Source organism: Protopterus annectens, chromosome 7.part1, assembly GCF_019279795.1.
Source record: "Protopterus annectens isolate FY-2018-M chromosome 7.part1, PAN1.0, whole genome shotgun sequence".
NCBI classification, from domain to species: domain Eukaryota; kingdom Metazoa; phylum Chordata; order Ceratodontiformes; family Protopteridae; genus Protopterus; species Protopterus annectens.
Window position 1 is genome coordinate 279,490,636 of NC_056740.1, and position 14,458 is coordinate 279,505,093.

Sequence of the window (14,458 nt, forward strand, 5' to 3'; positions counted from 1 at the left end):
CTTAATGGATTACCACCTATGTGGTAATTTGTGGGCACTTTGTTTTTGCCAAAGGGGATGACTATACACTTTTTGGCATTTAGCTTGAGGCCATGGCTCTGGCACCAGTTGTCTGTTTCTATGAGGCCCTTTTGGAGGATGCTTGTGTCAGCTGGAGAGTTGATTATGGCCCCCAGTTTGCAGTCATCTGCAAACTTGGTCAGCCACAGTCCTTCCGTGTTGGCCTGTACCGCTGAGAAATATATACCAAACAAGAGAGGTCCCAGGACTGAGCCTTGTGGGCCGCCACTTGTAACTGGTTTGGAGTCTGACATGGCTCCAGCAATTCGAACCATGTGGGTTCTGTCCTTGAGCCAGTTTGCAACCCATCTAGTGACATAGGGGTTTATATTTAAGCTGGTGAGCTTATCTATAATGCCCGAGTGGGTATTGTATCGAAGGCTTTTGCGAGGTCCAGGTAGGCTGTGTGGACCACCTTCCCCTCGTCAATGGCCTTGGTGACTGTTTCAAAGAAATCGACCAGGTTTAAGAGGCAGGATCTGCCCTTAACAAAGCCAAACTGGGTAGGATCCAGTGTCTGTAGGTCCCCAATAACTTTATTTATGAGGTCCATGATGATCCTTTCCATAGCTTTCAGACCAAGCTAGTCAGGCTTATGGGGCAATAGTTTCCAGGATCCGTTGAGGCACCACCTTTGTGGAGAGGGACCACTGTTGCTGTACGCCACTCTTTGGGTACATATCCTGTAGTAAGGCTGAGATTGAACAGTAGTTTTATGTTTGGGTTTAGCTCTTCTTGGAGTTCATGTAGGCGCAGCCGGGACACCATCTGGTTCCATTGATGCTGTGTTTTTGCTTTGGAGAGGCGGCTCTTACCTGAGCATCTGAGATGTCAGGGGAAGCACTCTGTTGGGATAGATATTTGCCCTTTTGGTGGGGAGGGGGGTAGTTTGCGCTGATCCTGTCAGCTAGGATGTTGGCAATGTCTGTGGGCTCGGTGTATTTTTGTCATTTTGGACTAATTCTGAGCATATCTGGGAATTCCCACCCAGGTTCCTAACATAACTAAAGAAAGCCATGTGATTATCCTTAGTGTCCTGTGCAATTTTTCTCTCGAAGCTGGCCTTAGGCGGTTTTATGAGTGCCCGTAGTTTTTGCTAATACTGATCAGAGATGCCGTCCCTTTTTGGGATTTTGCTCTATCAGGTAGTAGCTTCCTCCTTCTATTGTATAGTTTGTTTATGGCTGGGGTCCACCAGACAGGATGTCTGCCTTTGGAGGATTGGGTCTTGGTTTTATTTGGGATTGCATGATCCATGCATTCCTGAAGGTGTTCATAGAATGCGTTTATAAAGGATTCTGCGGTCTGGGCGTATTTTCCACAGGCCGGGGCTTTGAAGGATTTCGCCTCGGTTTTGAGGCGTGTGAAATTTGCTTTAGAGAAGCTTTTTACTGTGATTTTCTGGGCAGGGGGTGGGGTCGGGATGTGAATATCCAGTGATATTAGTTTATGGTCTGATCTTACCAGTGAGGGATACACTTCTGGTCTGGAGCATAGTGTCCCCATGTTGGTGATGATCAGGTCCAGTATGTTTTCCCCTCTTGTGGGAGTGGTAACAAGTTGTTCCATAGCATTTGAGTTTATAAATTCTAGGAACCTTTGGGCTAGGGTGTTGGAGCTAGAGTAATGCTCCCAGTCTATGTTTGGGTAGTTGAAGTCGCCCAATATAATGGTGTTTGGAGAGACCTTCATATTTTCCAGTATTCTCAGGAAGGCCAAGTGGGGTTCCTGTGTTTGGGAGGTGGTCTTTAGCAGGCTATAAACTGGAAGGCAGTTTTACCCACAGTTAGTTGCACATGGATAGTCTCTGATGCTTCGTGCTGTGCCACCAACCTGGAGGTGTGGGTATCTTTGACGAATATTGATACTCCCCCTCCTTTTGTGGTTCGGTCCAAGTTTTGGGGCCGAAAAGCATGGTATGAGGTATAACCTGGTAGTGCTGGGGTGCTCTCGGGAGCCTTGAACCAGGTTTCTGTTACTGCACAGATATCGATGTTCTCCATGCTAAGGAGAGTTTTGTGTGTGCATCTTGAGGTTTAGACTTCTGGCGTTGAGTAGCATTACTCTTAGTTTCTTATCCCTTGTGATACCTATGGAGGTGGGTTTGTCTTTTGAGCCTACTATGGGGGTAGCAAGAGCCTTTGCCAATATCTGAAAGCCCAGGGGTGACAGGTGCAAGCCGTCCCTAGCGAAGCATTGTGGCTTGTCGAGCATGTCATCCCAGGCTGACAGGCATTGGATCCCCTTTGAATGACACCAACACTTAAGCCAATTGTTGAAATTGATCATCTTGTCTTCATATTGTGGCATCATTCTTGGTGAGGGTAAGATGCTACTCAAGGTCAGGGTCATACCAGCCTGGGCTACATGCTCAGAGAGCTCCTCTATGTCTCTTTTCATGTAGTCCAGGGAGTGCGTCTCAGGTCATTCACACCAGCATGGACAATGACTGAGTCATATGTGTACTTGCCTTGGGTGACCTGAGTGCTTGTGTTGTGTGGCGGATCCTAAGCCCGACAGGCAGCTCACCGTGACCTTCTCCTTGTTCAGCCTGGTGGCGGGACATCAGTGTGCCTGCGATAGAGTCACCTATTACAAGTGTATCAGGTGTGTTGTTTAGCCTTAAGGGCTGTGACTGTTGACACACTGGCTTTGTGAGCTATGTGTTGCCGTGTTTTGTTTTGGGGTAGCGGTTGCTTGGGTGTCTGCTTTGGAGGTCTCTGCTGCTTAGGCAGATTTTTATTTAGAGCCTCCGAGTATGTTTTTGTGTGTTTATGTGTTTGGTTTGTTGTTGTGGTAGGTCTGTGTGAGACTGGAATTGTAGTGAGTGTGGTTTCCTTCTCCTCCTGACTGGTTCCAGTACTGAGTTGAGAGCTTAGCCTCCAGTTTGGCTATATGGTTGCATCTCTCACATGTGTTGGAATTTGTTGGGGGAGGAGAGGGTTGTCTGTGTACATGAGGCAGTTGTAACATTGCCTCAAGATTCTCAGATTCACCAGCTGGACCGGAGAGGAGATTGACAACTGACCTTTGGACATGCTAGAATAGTATTGGGAATTCCTTTATAATTGAAAAAAGGGCCAATGGGGAACAAGGTACTCAAGGGGAGTTTGTGAGGGAGTATGTGAGGATGTACTAAGGAACACATACATGGCAAGCGATGCACAGCATTGACCACACACAATAGTCACCCAGGTGACTGGATGGGGGATACAATACCCACCTGTGTGGGCAAATGCAGACACTACCGCTCTGAGCCACAATGCAGACCATTGTCATGTGGCCTGATGCCAAGGTATACACATCACCTAGCCTTGTACAGCCATCTGGCACAGTCTACCACCACACACCCGTGCAGACATGCACCCATGCATGTCAGTACTGGCACCCTGTGTGTTTGTGTGTGTATTGTATGGTGTGTATGTTCACATCCACACTCCCTACAACCCCCATTGGCATACTGAAGCATGCTGTCTGATGTCAGACACCTACCCATGCCCTTTGCACATACATCCTCCGAATGACCCGCGTGGTACATGTGATACCTGCACAGTGATGTGTTGTGGCAATCCCACTACTGATGAGTTGTAATCCTGGCCCTGCCAAGTGTGTCAATGTGTGTGCGTCCCTGTGAGAGTGTGGCTGTGTTGACACTGGCACCTGTTCATGCAGACAGGCACGTGCACATCACCTACCATATAGCTACCGTATCCCTGTTGTAGATGTCACTCACCATCACATATATGTTCTGAGGGTTCCACAATAGGTAACCCATGTGGTGCATCCAATAATTGCATAGAACTGTGATAGTACAACATAGTCATCAGGGGTTTGAAACCCTGTGCTGGTAGGTGTGTGAAACAAGCATGCTTAAGGTTTACTCTCTCACCCCTCCCTGACTTGTCTTCGCCTCTGTCTGCCTCTCTCACGCCTTCTCTGTGGATGTGTAAACCTACACCTGCTTTGCTTAGGCAGCAGCATGTGTATTTTAAGTGATGCTCATGATCAGCTGATAGCCTCTGCATGAATTGCAGTCCTCCCCTAGCTGATTGCATGTGGAACAGCTGTTGTAACATTCCCATAGCCAATTGCATGGAAACACACTCCAATATCTAGGAATATCATGTTGATGTTGGCCCTTTTCATTCACTGTGAGCAGGAACTAGATCTGTTGTTTGGCAAACAGCATCTCAGATGGATTGGGGATTTATCTCTAACAACATACACTGTGGAAACAAGGCAACACACTGGAGGGGGATGTGCCTGACCTGACTACAGACTGTAAGTACTGCTATACTGCATTTGGAGTAATGTTGGTTTAACAGAGTGTGTGTGTGGATATGGCTGTCCTACATGTCTCAATACCTGCCATGTCAGTTCTTTGTTTATGAGGAATCCCCATCTGCAGAATCATCTGCAGACAAGGCAGTGTTGTGCCTTTGGTTTCATGTGTTACCCATGGGGAACCTATCTGTGGACTGCAGAAGGTAGTGTGAGGATTGCAGTCTGTAGATGGTGAAAGCCGTGAGTTACTGACTACATATCCCTCATAGGACATATGTCGCAACAAACCCTGTTACAACAGTAAATGTATGAGGTTATAACAGCAACATGTCAATATTGGCCCTGTGTATGTGCTTAAAGCCACAACTCTGTCCACCTTTGTACATATGTCGTGCATGAAGAGGTGCCTCTCAGCCCCATTAACGATGCATGTGGACATATGTGTTTTTGTTAATCGACCATTGCTATCTTCTGGCACACATATGGAAAGCAGATGTGACCTCCCACACACACCATGTCTGTGAAGACAATCCCAATTACAGTAGCAATAGTATATAGAACTGTAATAGTACACAAATAAAGGTTTTCCATCCCTGCAAACCTGTGTGTGGTGTTATTTCCTATGACCTCTCTGTGGGTATATGTTGCAGGCAATGATTGTCATTTGTATGAGTGGCCCATACAGTGTCCAGTTGTTCAGGTGTTAACTGTAGGCATAGTGGCTGTTTCATATTTTGTGCACCTTCTACATATGCATCTTACTGTACATATAACTGCGTGTGTATTTGTAGTCACATGTATATCTATGTATATGTAATTTTATATATATATATATATATATATATATATATATATATATATATATATAGGTATATCTGTATCTGAATATATGTGTCTGTGTATCTGTATCCTGGGGATGTTGATGGCTTCCACATTTTACATTTCCTATGGGAGGCAGACTGTACTGCATGATACGTTACCAATACTAGCCTGACATCATACAGGTGGGATGTAGTACTGTTAACTTCCTGTGCCCATGTCATGTCAGGTCCTGATTATGGGATCTGCAACACTTGGTAGTGTATTGCAGGGCGGACGTGTTTGGCTGTGGGGGGGAATGCCTATTCGTACAAGACGTATATTGTGTGGGGCCTCTTAGCCCCATTAACAGTGCATGTGGACATATGTGTTTTTGTTAATCTGCCATTGCTATCTTCAAGCAGATCACCAAGTACCACCATGGCTCAGAAATTCAGATTTAGATTGCAATTTGTTTTATTGAAATAAAGCAGTTAAGATAGTAAGCGCTTTTGGGTTATATCCAAACCCTTCATCAGACATATATCAAATATCATTACCTAGGCATTTAAATACCAAAAAGGTGCCAAAAAGTAGATATATTGAAAATGTCTATTCATGTCAATCTTGACCACTAGATGGCACTAGATACATACACATATCACATCTAAAAAACATTCTTAGATATAACTAATGTAAAAGTCAATAGAAATAAAAAATCATTATGAAGATAATATTTAAAAGCCAACAAGATTTATACAAATCCAAATATATAAAAATATCTATATATATAAAGATCTTTATACATATAAAAATGCATTTCATCATAAAATAAATAAATGCATATTGCTGTTAATTTAGAGTTCATTGTTGATGTACTTACTTGTTCATGTATACCTACTTCAGCTTACACAAAAAGTCACATACAAACATACTGGATATATATTAAATTCCTTTGCAAAAACAAATATAAAAATCTTGTATAAAAATGTATGAAAAGTGTATATCTATATACAATATATATGTAAAGAATTTTTATATATATATGGAAATATGTATATATGAGATGTGTATATCAAAATACTGCTAAGATCACAGATATAAACAAATGTCCATATCCTTAGATACATTCTATCATTTCCTTTTTAGTTTTTCAATGGTCTATCCCTGAGGAATGGTTTGATCAAAATCTTATTGTTCAAACCTTTTCCTCTGTCTGATTGCATCTTTATTATCCATTTTATTTTTTGCTTTTCTGTATGGTTCTTTATATTTCCTACCCTCTTATTTCTTCCAGTCAACTCTACCACCATGAATCTAAACTTATGGCTTAAGTCATGATTTAATACATGTTTAGCTAATGCATTGATCTCATCTTCATGATTTATAGCATAAACATGCTCTCTCACTCTCTCTCTCATTGTCCTATTTCTTTTTCCTATATAGAAGCTGGTACATTTCATGCAGCTAGCCAGACAGACAAGGTCTCTAGACTTGCAGTCAGCATAGTGTCTAAATGTATAGGTCCTTTTGCTGTCAGGATGTATAAAAATATTAGAACACAGCATATAATAACATTGATTACAATTGCTGCATGGTAAGTGCCCTGCCTATTCGACATTACCTTATTCCCTTTGCTTTCTTCATAGCAAAGTAGTCTTTTCAATGATCTGCTATCGTGATAACTATATCTAGGTTTAGGACCAACCAAAGTTCGAATTTCATCATTTGTGGTCAAAATGGCCCAATTACTATTTATTATCTTACATATATTCCTATTATTATTTGAATATGGTATGTTCAACCTGATGTGTGCATTGGTTAAATTAGTATGCCTCATCATTTGTGTTGATTCAATTTCACTGTCATTCTTTTTCCTTAAAGTAAGGTCTCCCCTTCCTTTCTCTATCTATTACCACTGGATCTTTTAGAACATCACTTTCTTTCCTGGAGTATCCCCTCGCAATAAATTCATCCCTCAGGGTGTCCAAAGTTAACTCACATTTAATATCACTAGTCAATTTAGATATTTTACGTCCTTGGTTAATAGCCATATTTTGGTATATATGTCTAGGGTGCATACTCATACGATGAAGTAGGCTATTTTTCCTGCAGCTCTTTCTATATAGTGATGTTGTAAAATTTTTATCTTTTCTCGTGACCAGCACGTCTAAAAATTCAATAGCTGCTCTAGACCATTTGCCCTCAAATTTCAAAAAAGTGGTAGTCTGGTTAAGATATTCAATGAATAAACATAGGTCAACTTCCGTACCCTCCCAAAGGAAGAAGATATCATCTACAAATCTTTTGTAATATTTGATATTCCCAACATAATTCGTATCCATGATGAATGTCTTCTCCCATTGGGTAATAACCAAATTGGCGTATGAGTTCGCACAAAGCGTTCCCATCACCACCCACTTTGTCTGCAAATAATAATTGTCTGCATATGCAAAAACATTATTTTCCAGAATGAGCTCAAGTAACAACATACATTTCATCACTTTATCCTTACTAACATTTCTTGCACATAGAATTTGTCTCAAGTATTCTAGCCCTTCTGTATTCGGTATCAAGGTAAACAGCGACTTCACATCTAAAGTTACTAGCCAGATATCAGGCAGCTCATTGCTATTATTCATACATTCAAAGAAGGTTTCAAGAAAATCTTGAGTAGCTTTAATTATAGTATGTGTCCTTTGAACTATCTGTTTAAGTTGTTTTTCAACATAAATGGAGGTGGTTCTGTCAACCACCCTCTGCTTGAGACAATTGGTCTCATTTTAGGGCTCTGATAATCTTTATGAATTTTCGGAAGCCCTCTGAATGTTGGGACAGTTGGTAATTCAACCAAAAAGTACTTATATAAATCAGGGTAAATTATGTCACACATTAATAAATCATACAAATTGCTATGCATGCTGTTAATAATCTTGTTTAGCTGTATAGAATTTATTAATCGATATGTTTCATTCTCATTGAGCATTGTTTGCATCACTTCTTCATTGTATTGTTAATCTAAAACAACAATGGCCCCACCCTTCTCTTCAGGCATAATTACAATTTCATTATTGTTACTTAGACTAACAACTGCTTCACGTTCACCTTCATTCAAATTATAAAAGGTCTGATTACAGTTAAACCTTCGTTCATTAGACATATGTATAAAATCCCTTTCACATGCTTGTACGAATGCTTCTAAAAGAGGATGCATATAAGGTACAAAAACACTAGGTTTCCTAAAAAAAACATGTTCATTATCAAAGTTATTTTTTTGTACAGCATTTTAGTGCTGTATTCCTAGCAAACATCTTAATATCAAGAATAAAGTCAGTAATATCAGTCCCTCTAGCGGTATAAAGGAGAGCCCTTTGTTTAAAAGTGATTTTTCAAATGTTACCGATTCATATTGGGATAAATTTATTACTAGTTCAAACTCACTTGTCTCTACATCTTGTTCTGGGATGTTCTCAAATCCCCTGATGTTTTTCGTTTCCTGTTGGTCTTGATGGAAGTCCATTTCTTCTGTTCCCGAACTGGTAATAGGAATTGATGAGCCACCGAGTTTAAAGCCGGTTGAGTAATGTGGCCGTTAATCTGTTTTCTTATTACATTTCCATTTGATGTTGAATTTCATTCGCTAGTTGTTGTCTCCTGTTGTCCCTCAATATGTAGCACTGAGACACCTTTAATCGGTAGGTTTACTCCAGTTCACACATATATGTTATTTATTAGGTTATGCAACTAAATATATTGATTATAACAGTGATTTGACATGGAAATGGAATGTACTGCAGTGGGACTCGAACTGGGATTGACTGCTCATGAGGCAAATGCTCTGCCCACTATAATATTGCTGTACTGCTTCATTTGCACATATCCTGCTTTTTATCCTCCTTTTGCTATTTAAGCTACATTAACCGTAGCTAAGCGATGGGCAAACCCATGCACCTACGGTTAAACCTCATCCGTTTCATTAACAATACATATCTTTTTTATTTTTTTTATTCACTATTGCTCTTATACATGTGGGGGGATGTTGCTGGGGGTATGCGTACATCTATGGGTGGTCTCACTCATTGTTTACTACCTTTCTGCAGTCCTTCATTGCGGGGGTGTGAATATTCTGAGAGCTTTGCTTTCAGACACACCCCCTGCATTCCTACATGCTTCGTGTAAGCCTAGGAGCTCGGCCAGCGCGCCTTCATTATTATGCATGGTACACTGCCATACTGCTTCTAAACGGGCGCTTCTGTGCAGGACTAAGCTAGTCCTGCACAGAAGGTTAGTGAATCCAGGGGGCAGTATTTAGTTTTCATGGTACATTTGATTGATTGTGCACTTACTTGTTGTGTTGCTTTCATTTGATCATATTTTGTTATTTTTTTTCATTCTGTGACTAGTTTATGACTGAAAAGGGATCCAGACGTCTAGTTAAACTATTTGATAAATAAATATGTTGATGAATAACTGAATGAATTAATGAACAAATAATTAAATAAATAAATAAATATCAATAATATACTTTGGGACCCTATCATAGATGTGAGAACCATAACTGCAATTAATAATACAAGAAAAGATAATGATTTTGTGTCCAAATACCAAATTCTGATGTAAGCATTTGAAATGTCAGGACCTGCTAGATTCAGTCTCAAACCACAGGACTGAATGGCAGAAAAAAAATGAACTTACATATAGCAAGTCCAAGATGATAATTTCTCAATAAATATTCCCTTTTCTCTGCGGTACAGTGATATTGAAATTGTAATATATAAGTTTGGGGAGTATGTGGGGTTTGCTCCCCACATTGGGGACTTAAGGGGCAAGCCCCCTGCACAACAGAAATTTAAACCTGAAGAACGATGATTGAGATTCTCCCTCTTCTCCTTCATTTTCTGCCTTTTTTATTAAAGTACTAGCTGTACCCGACCACACATTGCTGTGGCTCAGTCTGGTTAAATAGAAAAGAAAGAAAAGAGAAAGCGCACGTTTCTAAAATGTTTAATTTCGCAATGCTTGTGGGTATATAATATATTTTGTTGTTCCATTGTCTGTGCAGATATAGAGATTGTCTGGTTTGCCAACTCTAGAACACGCAACATATAATTGTCCATGTGAGAAGCAATCCGTGTGTAGATCTAAACTGCACAGTTATAAAGATTGGCCCTGAGCTTTGTTGATGGTGATTGCAAACACCAATCGAATTGGGAATTGCAATCTCTTAAATTGAAATGGCATATCTGTTGGAATCATAGAAATGTGGGGAATGAGGACATCTTCACCTTTGAAAGGTCCTGTCAAGATTGTTGTTTCTATGACGTTGCTCATTAATTTTTTTACTGTAAGCTGCAAAGCTTTGGCTGTTTGATATTTCGCAACATGATAATTGGCACGCTGATTTTCAATTGCAGTACGTGCGGTGGCATCCCTGGCAGATTGTGTGAATTCAAAAATTCTGTTGGATAATTAACCGCTTCATCTGCTTCCACAACAGTGTCGACGGACATGTATGTGACTGCCTCACTTTGAATGTTATTTGGAAGCATGAGTTGTATTTCCTGATGTTAGATAGGAAATGCTTTGATTCTGCGGTATATCTGGCAAGCAAAGTTTTTAATGGCAATGGCGGTTCTCCAAGTTGAGGCAGTTTAATTTTTCCGGCAGCGCAACACATTCCTTCTGTTTCTCCATTAAATTTCAGAGCCTTGCAATAAGGACACACTTCAGTCATAGTGCCGATGAAAACATGCTGGCTCAAACTATTATCATCAGCTGGGTTGTACCGGAATGCAAGGCGATTGTAATTGCATGATTGCTGAGCACGGAGTCATGTTTGATGCTGATCTGCTGTTTCTCGTTGACGTCTTTCAGCCACTCTCAGCCTGTCGCATTCATTCTGTTGAGAACGAAGCAGATCTGAAGCTGCAGAACGCAATCGCCGTGCTCGCAACCGTGCATCCTCAAGTCTGGCTGCATGTCGCTCTGCTGCTTCCTCGGCACGTATTTGAGCCATTCTTTGTCTGTTTCACTTGTTCGCTGATGCCCGTTCTTCCTCAGTTTGATTTGCAATTACTCGTCGCACTGCTTCCACTCCGCGAGTATGACGACCTAAGTTTGATCTTCTGCGAGGCATTATTTGGATGAGCTAAAGCAGATCGATTGCACTGAAAAAGAAGAAAGTTATAACAAAAACATATAAAATTGCATATTTGTATACAAATATATAGAATCCATAGTAGGTATATAAAAACACATGCATATTTGAATGCAACGTGTGACATCTATATAATAGTAGGTATATAAAAACATGTGCATATTCGAATGCAACATTGAGTGAAAATTTCAAAGCAATCAGTGAAGAATTTTCAGAGATTTAATATTTTGAACAAACGAGTATTTACATTTTTATTTATATAGATTGGCACTTGGCATTTTGAGTGCCAAATTTCAATAGAGAGCCAAATTTGGAAATTCAAGTTAACAAAATTAAAGCATTGGGTGTGCTAACTATACATAATAACTCTGAGGTTGTTATACCATTCTTTAAGGTGAATACTGTGAGATGTAGTGGTGCAGCAGGTGGCACAGTAATATAGCAGTTAGCATTGTCGCCTCACAGCAAGAGGCTGTCCAGTTTAATTCTCAGCTGGGGTGCCTTCTGTGCAGAGTCTGCATGTCCTTCTTGCATTTGTGTGGGTTTCCTCCAGGTGCTCTGATTTCCTCCCACATTCCAAATACATGAATCTGGAGCATTTCTCCCTGGGCCTCTGCTGAGAATGAGCTCTGCCCCAGTTGGACTTTCTCGGTAAACAAATGTTAAAAAAAAAAAAAATGAAAAAATGCTACACACTTGTACTTAGAACATATTCCCCTCACATTAGTAATTGCAATCCTTTCACTCTGAGGACAACACATACAGCCATCACATTTACAACAGGCATCACTTTGGTGATAATTATACTAGAAGTGATCTCTGAGTGACAACATATTTTAATATGCAGTAAAATACAATGAAGGTTCTCCATTATGACTCTGTTGATACAGAGCAACTTTACAATGTGGGGCATTCAGAAAAATACTGAATAACTATACAGCATTATCATAAGGAAACGTGAAGAAGTAAAGATGTGGAGTGTTTTGAATTAGTTTTATTTTCTAAACGAGGATTTAGCTCTAAAGTTTCACTATCTAAATCCACTCATTTTTCTTCATATCTGAAGTATTTTACATGTTCACTTCTTAGACAGTCTCCACTACTATTTATTTATTTTATTTATTTTGCATCCGTTTACCCAGATAGCCGAATTTAGATTACAACAGATTCCTGGAGAGAAAAGCTCCATGTTAGCAGAAGAATAAAAATCAAAAACTTTTAATCGCCTGAAGATACATAAATGATGGTACGATTGCATGGGATGGTCAATACATAACCAAAGAGCTTATATCACAATAGGAGTAAAGAAAGCCAAAGTATATGACCATTTGCAGAGATAGATAGATAGATAGATAGATAGATAGATAGATAGATAGATAGATAATAGATAGATAGATAGTTAGTTAGATAGATAGATAGATAGATAGATAGATAGATAGATAGATAGATAGATAGATAGATAGATAGATAGATAGATAGATAGATAAACAGACAGACAGACAGACAGACAGGTAGGTAGGTAGGTAGATAGATAGATAGATAGATAGATAGATAGATAGATAGATAGATAGACAGACAGACAGACAGATAGATAGACAGACAGACAGACAGACAGATAGATAGACAGACAGACAGACAGATAGGTAGATATATAGTAGGTAGATAGAGAGATAGGTAGATAGATAGATAGATAGATAGATAGATAGATAGATAGATAGACAGACAGACAGACAGATAGATAGATGATAGATAGATAGATAGATAGATAGATAGATAGATAGACAGACAGACAGACAGATAGATAGATAGATAGATAGATAGATAGATAGATAGTTAGATAGATAGATAGATAGATAGATAGATAGATAGATAGACAGATATATAGATAGATAGATAGATAGATAGATAGATAGATAGATAGATAGATAGATAGATAGATAGACAGACAGATAGATAGATAGATAGATAGATAGATAGATAGATAGATAGATAGATAGATAGATGGATAGATAGATAGATAGGTGAGTCCTTGTCATTTAATTAGAAGTTAATTTCACTGAAGCTCAAATGGCCAAACCCATTTGATCAACAACTCATTTGGTTGAAAATTAATTTGACTGAAATCTCATTGTATAGAAAATGTTCTTCACAATAAAAATAAAATAAAATGCTTTCCCTGCACCCCCAGACCTCCTTACTTCTATATACTAATTCCATGGACATACAACCTCAGAGTAAAAACACACATGCAGTCAATCAGTGCTGGAAGGAAAACCTATTCATCTACAAACGTGGGGGTATAGCATGATGCTGACCATTGCAATCCACACATATTCTGCTTGACTTACTTTTCTTATAAGTTCTTCATACCGCACTATATACTGCTAGCCCTGCAGAATAAGCACTCTCACTCATTATAGCTATAGCTTATCAAAAAAGCTCTGATAAGCATAATTCCATTTTTCTGTCCATAATTTGACTTTGTACACTGTTTATTGAACTAAATCTTGTAGCATATTTTGCATCTGTGAAAAATATGTGTTTTATAGAATATCCTTGTATCTGTAAATATATTTTGTTCGTTTCTTATGTGATCCCAGTCATCCATGCTATGCCTGCAAATGGCCCAGTGAGATCAGCGCACTACCCCAGTAAACAAATAAATATAAATAAATAAATAATAAATATACATACACACACACACGCACACATGCACACACGCACACACGCACACACACACACACACACACATGCACATATATACAGGATAATAAAAATTTTAAGCAGAAGGTCTATTTGTTAAGAAAGAGATAAAGGTTGTCATGTTGAGTTTCCTGAGGATATGACCATGAGTAGATCAGGCAATATTTTATAGGTTGTGCTGAAGAAGTTTTAGGCTGATTTTTCCTCTTAAGTGAGAATGGATAGAGTTGCAGTTTTAATGTTATTATCTTTCTAATTTTTATGACTTTTTTTCTGGATAAAATATTGGTTTTCTTTATTAAGTTATGCACACCCCTGAGTGTCATGGAATAAGAAGCAAACTTACTTTTTCTGCTGCTAGGACCGATTAATGATACAGTAACTCTTGAAATTTGTAATTAAGGATTTTAACCTGAATTATGCATTTCTTCTCTTTTTGTAACATAAATTTAGTTG